The sequence below is a fragment of the Musca autumnalis genome, unplaced genomic scaffold, assembly GCF_047663935.1.
Source record: "Musca autumnalis isolate F117 unplaced genomic scaffold, ASM4766393v1 scaffold_3, whole genome shotgun sequence".
NCBI classification, from domain to species: Eukaryota; Metazoa; Arthropoda; class Insecta; order Diptera; family Muscidae; genus Musca; species Musca autumnalis.
In genome coordinates, this window is record NW_027411866.1 from 118360808 (window position 1) to 118379332 (window position 18525).

Below are 18525 nucleotides of genomic sequence, written 5' to 3' on the forward strand. Positions count from 1 at the left end.
TATCCCACTCTCTCTGGTCGTCTCTAACATACGATCGTAATGCTTCGTTCGCTACACGATTCACACGTTCACTTGCATTTGATTGGGGACTGTATACCGCAGTAAGATTATGCTTGATGCCATTTTTCGCTATATACCGTCCAAAGTCCTTGCTCCTGAACTGCGAACCATTGTCTGTCACAATCACTTCCGGAACACCGTAACAGCTAAAAATTTCTTTTTGAAGATATTCTAATATAGGTTTAGTAATCAATTTCTTTAACGGTTTTAAAAAGGTAAATTTAGAAAAGTGGTCCAGAATAATCAGTATACCAACGTGACCAGATTTTGTTCGTGGTAGGGGTCCTATTAAATCAATATATAAACGCTGAAACGGCCTTTCTGTAGTAACCATTTGCCCTAATGGTGGTTTCAGCGTATTTGTAGGAGTCTTTGACGTCTTACACAAAATGCATTGTTGGATATATCGTCGTACATGAACTACTAAACCAGGCCAGAAAAAATATCGCCTTATACGCTCGAGTGTCCTCGCAACACCTCCATGGCTTGATTTCGGAATATCATGAGCCCAATAAATAATTTTTTCTCGCAATTCATGAGGTACATAAAGTTTCCAAGAGTCCGATTCGTCTGTATCACCGTTTGAAAATGCCATCCGTTTGTAAATATACTGATCTACTACCCTAAAATCTGGCAGCTTCATTTTGGTATATTCTTCCCGTAATTTAGCATAATCTACACTTTCAAAAGCATCGGATTTCAGATCTATGGCAGGTATATTATCTATATCTATCGCTTCCAAAAATTCCTCTCCTTCATAAACCCGAGATAATGTATCAGGCACCACGTTATACTTTCCACTACGATGCTCTATGCTAAAATTAAAGCCTTGTAATTTTAGTGACCACCTGGCTAGTCGTCCGGAGAGGTCTTTTTGTCCCATTAACCATTTTAAACTTGCATGGTCAGTCACAACTTTAAATTCTTGACCCTCGATATATGCTCTATACTTGGCTATTGCCATCACAACAGCTAAACATTCTAGCTCTGTTATAGAGTAATTTCTCTGACTCTTATTTAACTTGTGTGACATAAATGATATGGGCCTTTCAATGCCCTCCTCATCTTCTTGAGCTAATACTGCTCCAATACCATAAGTGCTTGCATCGCACTGTATTATGAACGGTTTGTCATAATTTGGATGGATTAATAAAGGAGCTGATGTTAACTTTTCTTTTAAGAGTTCGAAAGATTTCTGAGCATTTTCAGTCCAAACAAAAGTTTTCTTTTTAGAAAGAAGCTCTGTTAGAGGGAATGCTATTGCTGAATAATCCTGTATAAATCGACGGTACCATCCTGTCATTCCCAAAAATCTTCGAACTTGTCGAATTGATTTAGGTACCGGTATATTTTTAATAGCGCTAACCTTTTCCTCATCGACTTGCAGAGTTCCATTTCCTACTACATATCCTAAATATTTTACCCTGCTCAACGCAAACTCACTCTTCTTAACGTTTATTGTTAATCCCGCTTTTCGTAAATGGGTCGCTACTTCTAAAAGGTGGTTTATGTGGTCGTCAAAATTTTTGGAAACTATAAGGAGGTCATCCAAATATACGAAAACGTGTGACTTCATATTATACGGGATTACCATATCCATCAGCCTACAAAGAGTCTGAGGGGCATTACATAGCCCGAAGGGCATACGTGTAAATTGATAGAGCGGTCTATTAGGGACCGTAAAAGCCGTTTTCGGTTTTGAACTCTCATCTAGTTTTACTTGCCAAAAGGCATCTTTAAGATCTATCTTGGAAATACATCTTACTGGAGGAAGTCTGGCCAAAATACCATCAATATTTGGCATTGGGTAGGCATCCTTTTCTGTCACAGAGTTTAATCTGCGACTGTCTATGCACATTCTGACTTTACCAGGTTTTATTACAACTACTGTTGGTGAACACCAAGGTGATGTAGGTGCCTCTTCTATTACCCCTAAAGAAATCATTCTATCTATTTCACCGCACAACTGTTTTTCCACGGCCGGAGATATAGGGTAATATCGCTGCTTTATTGGCTTTGCGACACCTGTGTCTATAGTGTGTTCTATTAACGACGTGCATCCCAATCCTTCAATTTCCGAATCAGGAAAAGTGGATATTACGTTATTAAGCCTACGTTGTTGTTCTGAGGTCAGTTGTAATTTATCCGGTTTATTTTCGCTTGCGTCAATCGCCCCAATGTGTGGTAAAGAGATTTGTAATCCAAATTCCTTCCAAAAGTCATAACCGCAGATGACATCTTGTTGTATCGCTGGAACAATTAGAAATTCAAAATATTTGGATTTATTTTGAAATGTGACCTCTAATGTAATTGTTCCCAAGACACTCTGTGTCTGACCGTCTGCCGTTTTAACATTCCTTTTAAATTTTTGAAATTCTTCTCTACCTTGAATCTCATTTGCATACGTCCCTCCTATAACGCTTTTACTAGCCCCGCTATCAAGCAAAGCAAAATGATTCGATACCCCAATCTTGAGGTTTATATACGGTCTGTTGTCGGAATTTCTAACAAAAAACGAAGATATTGTAATTCGCTTGTATTCTCTCATTCTACGGTAATAATTCCTTATACGCCTAGTGGACCGTTTAATATGTCTTGTCTGTGTTTCTTGTGTTTGGTTCTGAATGTTATTAATCCGAATATGAAATGGTCTTAAAAGAGTATTATCATTGTTTTGAATTTCTAAATTTAGTTTCTTTTCGGTTTTATCTTTGTTTTCAACGGATGTCCGATTTATTTTCTGCGGACATCCGACTTCGCGTTTCCCTGACTCTTTATACTACATTTAGGGCACGTCGGTTTATATGTATCACGCAAGCCACATCCATAGCAGAAGATGCGTCGTGTTTTCATGCAGTCTATATATGTGTGCCCAGTTTCATCGCAATTCCAACATTTTATTATACGAAGAGCACAAATATCTTCCTCAGATTCATCCGATTGAACTTGGGGGATATCAGTCATATCAGTTATTTCCGCTATTCGTGCCTTGAATAATCTCGAGTCTTTATGGGTCACTTCTTGCATAAACCGTTCATGTCTTCGAACTTCCTTTCGGAGCTGAGACAAGCTGTCAATCTGAAAGTGAAGCAACTCATGTCTAACATCTGGTTTCAAATTTTTCAATACGGTCCCGCAAAGTTCCGATTCAGAAATGGGATGTTTCAGTCTATCAGTCATTGCAATTACCACCTCCAAATAGTCATCAATAGTCTCTTGGGGTCTTTGTTTACGTCGTCGTATCTCATCCATGATGTCAAAATCGCTAAAGTCATCTTTGAAATAACTTTTCAGAGCAGCGGTTAAAGTTTGCCAGCTAATGTCATCGGCGTTCCTATGGAATCTCCAATACCATTGCAAAGCCTTTCCGTCAAATATGCCGTGTGCATTCTTGCACAAAAGTTCGAAATCTCCATTCAAAGTGTTAGAAGTCAGGGTATTTATTCTATAAATGAATTCTTCTACTCTCATATCGGACGAGTTTCCTGTATATTTAATTTTCCAGTTACGGATAATGTTTAGAACTCTTTCAGAATTCACCACCTCTGTACCACGTTGTTCTCCTGTCCTAGAATTTGTTAATTGAGTCGCATTCTGTTCTCCACGTTGTTCTCCTGTTCTAGAAGTTGATATTTGAGTCATATTTAAGTTTAAATCTGAAGCCCCACCAGTTAATGTGTTGTTCACCCTTAACACTCTTAATTCATTTGTTATGACACTGGTCAACTCCTCCCTCAAATTATCACCGATTCGCTAATCAAAGACCTAATATGATTATCGTCTGGAACGGTTCGCGTACTTGTATTCCTACTGGGATTTCTGGAATTCTGGGCCCTAGTTATTCTTCGAGCTGAATTTTGCGTTCGAGCTGAATTTTCCGCTTGAGCTGAATTTTGCGTATCGTTATTTTCTAAATCTACTGTAAAACTACAGTTGATTGGTTCATCCACGTCTAACACATTCAAATTTTCCCTACTTCTTGTAAGGGGCATGATTATCAAAAAAATTACCAGTCAATAAATTATATGCTCCAATTTAAGTAAAATATATCAATATAAATGTTCAAATGTAAGGTTATTTCCACTACTCTTGAAGGTTTGAGTTAGAAAGCGTTAAATAAAATTATAAAATCAAATTCTCTCCGAAGAAACATTAATTTAAAACCTCGATAGAAATCGTCTAGGAGATTGGAAACAATGTACCTCATTACCAATAATCTCTACTATACATATTCTATCTACACCGAAACAATAATTATTTTGAATAAGCGTTGAAATCTACTGAGGAGATTGGAAACGAAATAATCCATTACCAATAATCTCAACCAAGTGCATTTCACTCAAAACCCAAGAATAAAATCAAGGAGTATATTCCAATATGAACCAGAATAAAATCTCACCTAAGCTTTTCTATGGTATATTCTCTCTAGCCTCTTTACTTACTTAGTACACTTCGATATTAACCAAAATGAAATCAAAAGAATAAAGTGGTTAGATTACAAAAACAAAAGAATCCGCCAATTTGCATAATAAATTAAATGATAAGGGATCCATCAAATCTTTAAATGTTTTATAAATGGTCTAATTTTCAAATTCTCTTCTCGATGGGCCCCACGTTGGGCGCCATAAAATTTCTGTGACGACCCGCTTCCCTACAGACCCTATTCCTTCAGGCCCAACGCTACCTTTTATTCCGGCTGTGCTCAGGGCTAATGTGGGGTGTTCTTACCTGAAGGAATCAGTCTAGGTCGATCAAGAAAAATTAAAATTTTTAGGTAGCATCAACTTAAAAGTGCAAATTGACGGGAGAAAACTTATTTCTTTCGGAAAGAAAAAGATACAGGGATAGCTTGATGTTGTATGTCATCCCAAAGCCGAATAACCCACCCATCCATGCCGACTTTCTAACTTTTATTGTCAGCCCAAACGCTATTTAACCTAATCCTTCAATTTCGTGGAAAAATAAGACGAAATCTGTTTATAAATTCATTTTAAACGTTTAATTCCAAACAAAGATTATTAACGAAATATTGTAAAAAAAAATATCTACAACTATTAACCGTGAAAATCAATTTTATAGTATAATTTAACAAATAACGCGATTGGATTGATATAACGCGAATGTAACGGTTTATAGAATATTTATCGTATATCAATGTAAATAAAAAAATAATAATAACAGTATTGCGTTTAAAAGATAAAATGTTTTGACCACTCAACACATTTGTTTTATACTAAATACTTAAAATATGTTTATGTATATTCCATGTAATACTTACAGTTTTCATTATCCTTTTCAACAAGCGCTTGCAGAATGGACCTTGAAAATCTTGACAAGAATAATTTGAGTGGGAGTAAAATGTGTTGAGAAGTTTAAAATTAACTATAGAAAAAAACTTAATCGTTAAATATATGAAGAAGTTAATCTAGATGATGTTCTCCGCTTAATTGTTTGACATAGTAGCCTTGTATTGATCCATTTTTCGCAGAAGATGCAGGAAAATAGTAAAAAAGCTGGGATGTGATCTCTTAAAATCTTTAAAATTTTATCCAGACGTTGAATACAGAAGATATGGATAGACCATATCGCCAATAGATTTAGAAAATCGATGCATGTGTTCGATAGAAACTTGGCCTTATAAATTAATACAGCAGATTATAATTCTTTAGACGAAAATCAGCAGAAGTTCTTAAAACATTTTTATGGAAGCCAAAATCCTTTCAAAATTCTTATGCACAAAATTCAGAAGAAATTCTTTAATACTTTTTACGTAGGCCAAAGTCCTTTTGAATTCTCATGTACAAAATTGTGCAGAAATATCCTTTCAATCCTTTCATATACAAATTCAGCATAAATTCAAATATCCGCTTTATATAAAATTCAGGCGAAATTCTTGAAATATCCTTTTTATATAAAATTCAGGCGAAATTCTTTTAATATTTTTCGGCAAGTTCCATTATATATTCCAAGCAATATTCTTTATATCCTTATGAAAATTTCAGTAGTATCCTTAATGTATGTTCGAGGATATACTTATTTTTTTTTTTTGGATTTAATAACGAATCGTTTCAAATGCTATTTATTGAATGAATATTTTTTTTTTATTTTTCGACAGGCAAACCTCTCTCCCCCAAAAGTATATTTCCTTGCCTTCTATATTTTTTTAAAAAAAAAATATGTATTTGTAAATTCCGAAAATTAAAACTTATAGTGCTCACAACATATGTAGAAAATAATACGGATCTATCTTAAATATTGCGAGCTCTATCTTGTTTTCAAAGACAGTGGGCAAACGCATAGAACGAACGCATTAATAAAAATGAATTAAACCAAATAAAAAACATTAAGTTCGGCTGCGCCTCCGCCATTAAATATTCTGAACTAAAATGGAATTATAAGTTTCCTGTTAGGTGGAATAATTCTTTGCCCACGGATCCCCAAATGCCTAAATTTAGTAAAAAAAATAACCAAAAATTGTTTAAATCTGTTGGTACCTTTTTCTGAGGGCTGCATCAAAAAATGGACCTATGTAGACGATTTCTGGTGTAGAAGATTCGTGATTTTAGCTAAAATCATCAAAATACCGAAAATCGGGGAAACCGTTATATGGTGGCAAAACCAAAACATGGGCATATGTTGACGATTTTTGCTGGAGAAGTTTCATGACTGCTGATAACCTCAAGTGTCAAATTACAACTTTTTCGTTAAACATTTTATATGGGGGCTATACTCAAACGTGGACCCATCTATGCAATTTTTAGTGGAGAAGTTTATTGGTCATTGGGAACCTTAAACGTCAAATTTCAGTTAATTCGGTCAGAAATTGTAGCTAAAAGCCTCAAAATACTTTAAATTGGGAAGTACCGTTATATGGGGGCTACACCAAAACGTAGACCAATCTTGGCAATTTTTGGTGAAGAATTTTGTTGGTCAGTGGGAACCTCAAAAGCCAAATCTCAGCTATTTCGGTAAAAAAATCTAGCTAAATTACTTTAAATCGGGAGGTACCGTTACATTAGGCCTATACCTAAACATGGAACTATATCCAACATTTTTGATGCAGAAGTTTGAAGTTTGCAGAAGAATGAAGTTAAAATCGTGAGGTACCATTATATGGGGCTATACCAAAATCTATATTGACAATTTTTAGTGGAAAAATTTCTTGGCTATTGGGAACCTCAAATGTCAAATCTCAGCTAGTTCTGAAAAAAATGTAGCTAAAATTCTGACAATACCTTAAATCGGGTTGTACCCTTATATGGTGGCTATACCAAAACGTAGACAGATATTGTCCATATTCGAACTTGACCTGCCTATGGAAAAAATATACTTGGGTGTAAAAATCTAGCGCTCTAGTTCAATTTTTGCGGACACTAGTGTGATTACAACTGACGGACAGGGCTAGATCGTCTTAGAATTTTATCTTGACCAAGAATATATATACTTTATATGGTCGCAGGGGATGAAAGATGCCAAGGAGGACCGTTCCGGACCGGTTTTAACATGGCAAAGTCCAGGATTTATCTTGGTCCCTCTCTCATCTCAAATGGACACTGACCTCCCCGTGGTGTCACCTGGGTTAGCAGTACCAGATTTAAGCATCACGATATTCATGAGGGCACCTAGCTATCGCCAGATCAAAGAACAAGAAATCAAATTGATCACGTTGTGATAAATGGAAGACATGCATCGAGCGTGTTGGATGTACGATCGTTTCTAAGTGCAAACATAGACTCCGACCACTACCTTGTTGCAGCAAAGGTATGTACCAGATTCAACGTAGCAAACAAAGTGGAACAGACACAACACGGAAGTTGAACGTCGGTAAGCTGCAATCACAACAGATAGCCACACCAAGGAATCCATGGTATGACCAGGAGTGTCGTGCTGCTATCGAAGTGAAAAATGCGGCATATAGGGCTACTTTACAATAAGTAGCAACGCGTAGCACACGAAGGAGGTATCGGGAGAAAAGGAGAGGTAATAGAGAGAGATGGAAAAGCGGGAGTGTGAACAAATCGAGATGTACAGGAGACAGAATGAAGTCCGAAAATTCTACCAAAGATTGAAACATCTAACCTGATGGCTTTGGCACTGGCACATCCTTCTGTAGAGACCAGCAAGGTAATTTGGTAACTGATACAGGTAGTGTGCTAAGGATATGGAAAGAGAATTTTTCGAAACTGTTGGTATCCAATAGTAGCGAAGTCGACGAAGATACCACAGATCCAATCCCAGAAGATGGTATTGAATGTATACCACCCAGTCAAGATAAGGTAATGACAGCAATAAACCGGCTGAAGAGTAATGAGGCAGCAGGAGCCGATGGCCTACCAGCTGAGCTCTTTAAAACCGGAGGCGACACGCTGATAAGCTGTATGCATCAGCTAGTTAGCTTCATCTGGCAGGAAGAACGCGTAGCCGACGATTGGAACCTGCGCATCCTGTGTCCCGTCCATAAGAAAGGAGATAAGACTTATGCTCCAACTATAGGGGCATAAGTCTTCTCCCTATCGCCTACAAGATAGTGTCAGGGATATTGTGCGAACGAATAAAGCACATGATCAACGAAATAATCGGACCTTACCAATGCGGCTTTGGACCTGGCAAGTCCATCATCGACCAGATATTTACCCTGCGGCAAATCCTGGAGAAGACTCAAGAGATGCAGATAGACACCTACCACATTTTTGTCGATTATAAAGCAGCCTTTGACAGCCCGCAACGTTCAAAGGTATTCCAAGCCATGTCTGAATTTGGTATCCCCGCAAAGCTCATTCGGATTTGTAAAATGACTGACACTTAAAATAGGAAAGAACCTCTACGAAGAGTTTTTGTACCAAAAGAGGTTTCAGGCAAGGAGACAGCCTTTTGACTTAGACTTTTTTTGCTCAGTACAATCCCAAGAATCAAAAACGCGAAAGGGCCAATAAGGTGATTATCCATATAAATCGCCCCGACCTAATGTACATACATACATATGTTGACTCCGCAAATCGATCGTCCGTCCAACAGATAATATGAGTGCCCTCCACCCAGCATATAATGTTCAATTTACTTTCTTCTAACTATTTGTTGACAGCCACGTGAAGTTCATCAGCACCAGACCATTAAAATAACCTTGAACAATGTAATGGATAGGACAGAGTTCGTATGTTATTTTTAGGTGCTCTGAAAATATAAATGTTATCCCTTTTTCGAACTCAACATGAGGTTAGATAATTATGTTAATGAATTTAACTTTTATCTGATACATGATGTTTTCGGCTGCTACTTGCTTCCTAAAACCCTATGAATAATTTTATAGATATAGGCAGTCCCATCGGCAGATATTCTAAGGAAATAAATAAATATGAGATTGTCTTTTGAAAATTCAAACTACAATGCCGTTTTTTTCTTTACTTAAATTATCTCTTTAATAAATCACTCAATTGCTTTCAAAGTTGCAACATTCAATACATTTATAGCTAAAAAACTTCATACTCCTTCACTAAAGAATTGCCTGCTTCCTATCCAAACATTTTAAATTTTCTCACATTTGTATGATTTCCTTTAGCTGTCATTTGCAAACTCTATAAAATGTGATGAAGTGTAAATATCTCTTTCTATAAAAGTAAATATTTGCATCTTTCCATTCAAATGGCAAGGCAAACATTAAAAGCCTTTGAAGTGTTTTCGATGTCATACCACCTACCCATTGCTTTGCAACATTACGAATTGTGAACCCTACTCTATTACCGCCTAATGTGCACATAAAAACGCATATACAAAGTTACACTTAAGTGTGATATTTACATAAAAGTAGGTCGGTCCTATTTACAATGATTGCGACGAAATATAATGTGAGTCTATGATGCACTGGGGTATAATTTGATTTGTATTAATTCGATTTACAGCCAGCGTTGGGCCCAACGTCTGGGTGAAACACACAACAAAGTGTAATTAACATCTTCATAATGACAAAATACTTAGAAATGTAATAGGAAAGCAACAGAGGTATAAAAACATCAAAGTATAATTGGATTTATTTACACCTCTTCAGAAAAAAAAAACAAAACAAACAGTCTCATATATGGAAATTACATGAGAAATACACTCCGGTTCTTCTGAATAGAACCAACCAATATTTGGCTACAAATACCGTTATATCTGACGATAGGAGAGAAATTGGAAATTATATTTGTGTGGACATGTAGAGTATATAGCAGCCGATATTTTCAATACCTAACATGTTTCACATATGCGTCATAACGGTACTTTTTACTCACTTTATGAAAAAATGTAAAAATATTAGCATTTTTTAATGGTTCACCAGGATAGAACCACCCTAAGAATTTACACAAATCCTTTGTTAGATGTGGTAAACTTTAACAAAAAACTATTTATAATTATAAATAAATGCCGTTAGTGTTGATTGCCAACAAATATTGTGCAAAAATTTGTATTAGGGTCTTGAAATTTGATGAAAATCGAGGCTTAGACCTCCAAAAAATATTTTTATGAAGAAATCGGTAGAAATAATTTATAAAGACAAAATTTTATGCTGAATGATGTTCAAAATTTTCTATACTATAATAAAATTACAAAAAAGTCACATTTGATAGGTTTATGAGTCCGAAACAAAGGAAATATGCTAAAGATAACTCAATTTTCTACCTTTCCAATCCAAAATTTGATATTTTATCTCTGGGAATTGAATGCAAATCGATGGGTTGCACCCAGTTTCGTTGGCTGTGGACATCTACAGGTCCAAAAAATAAAGGAAATTCCACCGCCGAACGCTCCATGTCACCATCCAGTCCTTGGAATTTCAAAAGGTTCTAAGACATTAGATGTGAAGAAACAACTTAGCGATAGGCGAAGGCAGACGTTATTTTTTTCGAAAGGAAATGCCTTCATTTTGATGGTTATGGTGTTCACACATCTTTTACTCATGGTATAAGTACCGAAAAAATATTTCTGATCCGTTATTACACATGTTTTTGTGCTTTCCATGTCATGTGATATCTTCTAAATCAAAGCCCTTGATGTTGACATGAAGCGTTCGGCTGTGGGATGTCCACAGCCAGCGGAAATGGGTGGAACCCATTGATTTGCATTCACTTTCCTGACATAAAATTTAAATTTTTGGATTGGAAAGATAGACATTTGAGTTACCATATTTCCTCTGTTTCGGACTCATAAACCTATCAAATGTGACTTTTTTTGTAATTTTAGTGTAGTCTAGAAAATTTTGAACATAATTCAGTATAAAATTTTGATTTTATAAATTGTTTCTACTGACTTCTTCTTAAGAATATTTTTTGGAGTTCTAATCATCATAATTTTCATAAAATTTCAAGATCCTAATACAATTTTTTTGCACAGTATTTGTTGGCAATCAACACTCACGGCCTCTATATGTAATTATAAATAGTTTTTTGTTAAAGTTTACCACATCTGACAAAGGATTTGTGTAAATTCTTAGGTAAATTCTTTGATAACGCATATGTGAAACATGTTAGGTATTGAAAATATCGGCTACTATATACTCTACATGCCCACAAAAATATAATTTACAATTTCTCTCCTATCGTCAGATATAACGGTATTTGTAGGCAGATATTTGTTGGTTCTATTCAAATGAACCGAAGTGTATAAAAGGTAATGCGAATATGCGTGAATCATTTGTAAAGCAAATGTTGGTACACGAATGGGAAGTGAGGAGCCTATATTAATTGGAAGTGGAATTAAATACTACATTAATGTCTCGTAAGGATCATATTTGCGGTAATAAGAGAAAAAGAAAGAAATTAATAAATTTGCTACGCATAACACTAAGGGTATCATGATTTGAAGGCATTTTGCGGTTTCGGTGAAATTTTAATAAAAAAATCGATGATGGAGTGTAGAGTGTCAAAAAATCGGTTTATCTAAACAAAACTGTTTTTGGTTAACCAAAATTTTCAATTTTTTCAAAAACCGGTTTTTGGTTTTAAACTTTTTTCAAAACTGGTTAACCGTTTTAGACCGGTTTTATTAAATAGGCACAAAATAGCTCATAATTAATTTGATTAAAAATGTGCGGCAAAAGGTAAATTAAGTATAACGACTTCGTTATTATATAATAATTATCTAATAATAATGTTATTAGACATTCAACCTCGAAGTGGGGGCAGCAAAATTAAGACAGAAATTGTTCTAAAGGAATAGAAAAAGTCCTTACAAATATAAAATTGTGTACCAAAGGAATTAAGTTTACATTTTCTTAAACTTTGGCAACCTCAAATTAAAGTGAAATGTTTGAATGTTTGAAAACATACATTTTGTTATGGGTACAAATTGTCAGTTTTGAATGACGAATGCTCAAATAATCGGTTGCTTGCTACTGTGACCATTCATTTTTGTCATTCATCATGTAAACACAAAATATTTTGTGGTTATTGGATGGTTGGACATTCAAAACTGACAATGTGTACTGCACTTAAAGATCGTGTTAATTATGCACAGACTTCGAGTAATAAGGCTGACCATAGTGAATATTAGACAGCATCGGAAAATTCGGCGGTCTGTTGAAAAATGACTATAATGGACCAAATATTTGTTTTAAATTGTTGCTACAACGGTAATTTTAGTACAATTTTATAGTACGGTTACACCAGAGTTTTTTGCCGGGTTAACCCACTTCGAGAGGATTTATTTGACGTTTGCGCTATGGAATTGACATTTGAAATCCAAACCCACTGGGTTAATCCGGTTAAGTGTAACCGGTGTATTACACAAAATATTTTTCAAACTTAAAGGTATGTGACATTTATATCTTTACCTCACCTGGTGTTAGTTAAGTTAAGTTTGCTTTCAAGAATACAACTGTAACGATATACAAAAAATATTACCATATTTTTGAAACCGATTAACCGACACAAATAAATGGTTTTTTCGGTTAACCGAAAATCTTGTTTTTGGCGAAAACCGGTTTCGGGTGTGTAACTCAAAATCGGGTAACCGGTTAAACGGTTTCGGTTTTGGACACCCTAATGGACTGTAATCATCTATTTTGAAAGATACAGTATGCAAAGTTCATATTCGTACACCCCTAAAAAATGAATAAAATCGTTATTAATCCCATATTTTATGTGCAAATATGAAATAATTGATGGGAATTACCATAACGAAGAAAGATTTAAGAATAACAAAACAAATTTTTAATTTATTCCGTCATTTAGGTATATATGGCGCCTGTGTGGGTGGCAAAGTTCGTATTCGTACACCTATAAGAACTATATATTTGGAGTTTTTAAGGATTTTCAAAGCAAACTACCGCAGATTTTTGTTCTTTTCTTCTTTTGGAATGCCTCTGCTATAGAAATACATATGTACAAATAACGGTAATTTTATTAAAAATTTTGCATGAATAAAAAGTCGGACGAATATTTGAAATAATTAAGAAAAATGTGCTAGATGTGATGAACTATTGCAATTTATTCCCGAATTTTTGACAAAAATAGCTAATAACAGTCCTTCTGAAACAATATTCGAGGTCTAATATGAAAATAAATGTTGTCAGCGTTTGGAAATGCAAAGAAACGTAATCCGGGCTTAGGTAAAGTAAACACATTTTTGGTTTTTACTTAGTGAAAATCGCACGTTTAGTTTTATATTTGACATTAAATGTATTGAAGTTTTAGAATACGGTTTCGAACATCATTTTATGTCAAGACATATCGGAAATTACGAGGAATAATATTTTTTTAAGGATGAAAATTTCCCCGAAAATAATGCATTTCTTCAAAAGGTTACCCCACGTTCCTTCCTGGACAATTTACTTCATTCTTTTCACATTTTTGCACTCATTTTGGATTCTTCGGTAAAGAAATATAATTTTCAAGAAGTAAAAACCATTATTTTCCCAATTTTGGCAGCCATAACCCTCGTTCATAGTAAGCGTAGAATTGCAGTCGTACGCGGACAGTATGAAAACTTGTACAGTTTCATTTTTCTTCATAATTTCTCACACTTTTTGACATAAAATGATTTTCGAAACCGTATTCTAAAACTTCAATACATTTAATGTCAAATATAAAACGAAACTTGTGATTTTCACCAAGTAAAAACCAAAAATGTGTTTACTTTACCTAAGCCCGGGTTACGTTTCTTTGCATTTCCAAACGCTGATAACATTTATTTTCATATTAGACCTCGAATATTGTTACAGAAGGACTGCTATTAGCTATTTTCGTCCAAAATTCGGGAATAAATTGCAATAGTTAATCATATCTAGCACATTTTTCTTAATTGTTTCAAATATTCGTCCGCCTTTTTTTTCATGCAACGTTTTTAATAAAATTACCGTGATTTTTACATATTTCTATAGCAGAGGCATTCCAAAAGAAGAAAAGAACAAAAATGTGCGGTATTTTGCTTTAAAAATCCTTAAAAACTCCAAATATATAGTGTTTATAGGTGTACGAATACGAACTTTGCCACCCGGACAGGCGCCATCTATACCTAAATGCCGGAAGAAATTAAAAATTTGTTTTTTTTTATTTTTAAATCTTTCTTCGTTATGGTAATTCCTATCAATTATTTCATATTTGCACATAAAATATGGAATTAATAACGAATTTATTCATTTTTTAGGGGTGTACGAATATGAACTTTGCATACTGTATATGCTAGTATCAGTATCATAAACTTAAAGAAACAAAAGTAGTTATTATAAGTTATTATACCCTACTCCACAATGTGGAAAGGGTGTTATAAGTTTGTTTTGCTAAAAATTCATGTAACACCGCGAAATATTCGTCGTAGACCCCCGCCATATACCATTTTTCATATATCGACGAGATAAAGCGATATAGCGATGTGTGTCCGTCCGTCCGTCTGTCCATTATAAATTGTAATCAAACTTCAGGCAGCAATTATGGACCGATCGTCACGCAATTTGGCACGGAGGTCGGTTTCACATCAGAATAGATAGCTATTTTAATTGGTGATGACCGTGAAATATTTAGGGGATGAAATGGACCAAAAACAAAATTTTTATCCGAATTTGTATCTGCTCTGTAAGTCGCAATCATAGTCCGATCTGCCAAATTTAAAATATGTTGTGAGTTTATGACAGAAAAGAAGCTTGTAATTTTACATGATGATCAGATAGTTTTTAGCGCGTGAAATGGACCGAAACTTTTGTGTGAAAATTGGAAAAAAATTTAATATATATATTATATCTTTATTACTGGTAGACACATTTCGCTCACGTGAGTTACTTTTGAAAGACGATTTCTCGACCTTTCCATAGATGCCAATTATGTTGATGTATGTGCTCACATAACAGAGTTACAGCCTAGTATATACAGAAAGACCACAGTTTTAATTCTGTGTATAGTAACCATAACCACGCTAGAGTTCGCAGTTATAGTTTAATACTGACACATTTTTACACGAGGTAAACATTTTGGTCAAGGAAGATGCCAACCATTTTGGATAATGAGCGGATAGTTCTTAACTGAACTTTTGTGGAAAAAATATCAAAATTCAATGTTTGGTCTATGTTTATTTTTTGGAGACATATTTTGGCAATCTACGAAAATAAGCTTGAAAACCAATATGAATATAGCGGTTAGATAACTGAAGTACGGCCTAACATATAAGTGGTTTTTCTATTCTTGTGACTTTCTTGCATGGAATGTAAATGTTACAAAATGTCGCAATCATGATAGGAAAGTTTTCAAATCATGAAAGAAGGATTCCCAGGTTTTTAAATTGTTACAAATTACAATGCTGTAGGGGATGTTGAAGTTTTTGTGATACCTTTGGTAAAAAATAATGTAATAGTACCTCGAAATATTGCTCTTTTTACAGTGTTTTATTTTACTTGCTTTGGTCCGTTTAGTTCAAATCTGGTAACTCATTTTTAACACAGTTGCAGTTGACCAATCGAACTGAAACTTTGCACACTTTTCAGATTTAGATGACGATACATGAATATGGAATCAAAACTAATATTGGTAAATTTTATAGTGTTTTAACGGTGTTTTATTTAAATTGCATTTCAAATCTGTTAACTCAATTTTGACACAGTTGCAGTTGACTAATCGGGCTAAAACTTTGCACACTTTTCAGATTTGGATGACAATACATGAATATCAAATTAAAACAAAGATTGGTCCATTTTTACCATTTTTACAGTGTTTTAACGGTGTTTTATTTAAATTGCATTTCAAATCTGGTAACTCAATTTTGACACAGTTGTAGTTGACCAATCGGACTTGCACACTTGTCAGATTTGGATGACAATAAATGAATTTGGAATCCAATATTGGTCCATTTTTACCATTTTTAAAGTGTTTTAACGGTGTTTTATTTAACTTGCATTTCAAATCTGGTAACTCATTTTTGACACAGTTGCAGTTCACCAATCGAACTTAAACTTTGCACACTTTTCAGATTTGGATGACAATACATGAATATGGGCCCAATTTTTCCTACAGCCCCCATATAGCTGTACCAGCCGATTTCAGGCATTTTGAGGATTTTATCTTCATTTTTGGCCGAATTAGCTGCCATTTGGCATTTCCAATGATGCAGACATTTCCCCACCAAAAATTGTGAACAGAGGTCCAGGTTTAGGTATAGCCCCCTTATAGCGGTACCACCCGATTTCAAGTATTATGAGGATTTTATCTTTTTTTGAAACTTCTCCACCAAAAATTTTTGACATAAGTCCAGGTTTTGGTATAGCTTTTATATAACGTTACTACACGTTAAAGTTTTTATCTAAATTTTCGGCCTAATTGACTATAATTTTGTTCTCAGTGGTCAAAAAAATGTATTTACTAAAAAGTTAGAAATAAAATATAATTAAAAAAAATAAGTTTCAGTGTTTTATTTAGAAATGCACTTAAAACAGCCAAGATCATTCATATACGTTAACGTGACTGAAACAACGAAATATGTTCTCTTTATTCTCATCTGTCGTCGACTAATGCACCAAACATTTTGAGCACCACCGACTTAAAACTAGGAAATAATTTGTCGCTTAGCCTCAATAAATATATTCTTTCTCACGATGGAATCTTACAAATAAAACGCTTGCATTTAAATTATAAATAGTGACAAAATTAAACGGCAAGCGTTTTATTTGAGAGATTCCATCATGAGAAAGAATATATTTATTGAGGCTACGCGACAAATTATTTCCTAGTTTTAAGTGCATTTCTAAATAAAACACTGAAACTTAATTTTTTAAATTATATTTTATTTCATTGATCGATTCGATAAAAATCACCGAAAACTATTTCTAAAATTCTTTTAATATTTGTTTATACCCTTAATATTTAGACCAACGAGATTATCGAAATAATGATTTTAGACCCCAAGTATGTTTGGACGAAATCCGTTTCAGACAATTAGGAGTCGATTTACCCCTGACCGTCCCCCCATAGAATGGTACCTCTCCATTCCGTATTTTGAAAAACGCCTAAATGGCTAAAATTTGGTATTTTGTCTTTGTTGGGGGTAAAACACGTTCCACCTGAAATTTATCGGTAAAGGTCTACGTCTTCATATAGCGCCCATGGAACGGTAATTCCATATTTTCGGTATTTTTATTGTTGTGCCCTCAATATCACACCGAAATGGCTGTAATTTGGTATTTAGACTTTGTTGTGGTAACAAAACTTTACACGTGCATTTTGTCGGTAAGGTACCACCCGATTTTCGGTATTTTGCTGGTTGTGTCCTCAATATCCTACTACAATGGTTGAAATTTGGTATTTACGGTAAGCTGAGGGTGCACCTCAAATTTTTTCACGTCCTCATATAGCCCCCATAGAACAGTACCTCCAGATTTAAGGTATTTTGAAAGTTTAAGCCTCATTAACACACTGAAATACATGAAATTTGGAATTTAGTCTTCGTTGGGGGTGTACATCTCTCTACTTTGAAGATTTTGGCTCCAATATCCCACCGAAATGGTTTAAATTTGGTAGTTAGTCTTCGTTGGGGACGTAAATTTGTCGGTATAGGCTCACGTTTTCAAATATCCCCCATAGAACGGTACCCTCCGAATTTCGGTGTTTTGAAATTTGTAAACCACGTTATTCAAACGGAATAATTGAAATTTGTTATTTAGTCTGCCGACAAAAATGTGGATTAGGAATTAACTGCAGTAAGACACAAATGTTGAACCTTTTTGGGGGAGGTACCCTTAGGGAGGACCGATATGGGCCATTCTAGAATTAAACTAAATTTTGACAAAATATTAGGAGATGCTATATTTGGACCAAATTGGTTGCCCCATTCAAGTGATATCGTCCTAGCATTTTAGTGACATTTTTTACATATTGGGGAGAATTACCGGATGTTGTGAACCGGTATTGCCCCATGAAACTAAATTTGGGTATACTATGACGAAGACCAAATATTGGACCAAATGGGTTGAACAGTTCGAGAGTTTTCGTGCTCTCCGACGGCCACATATGG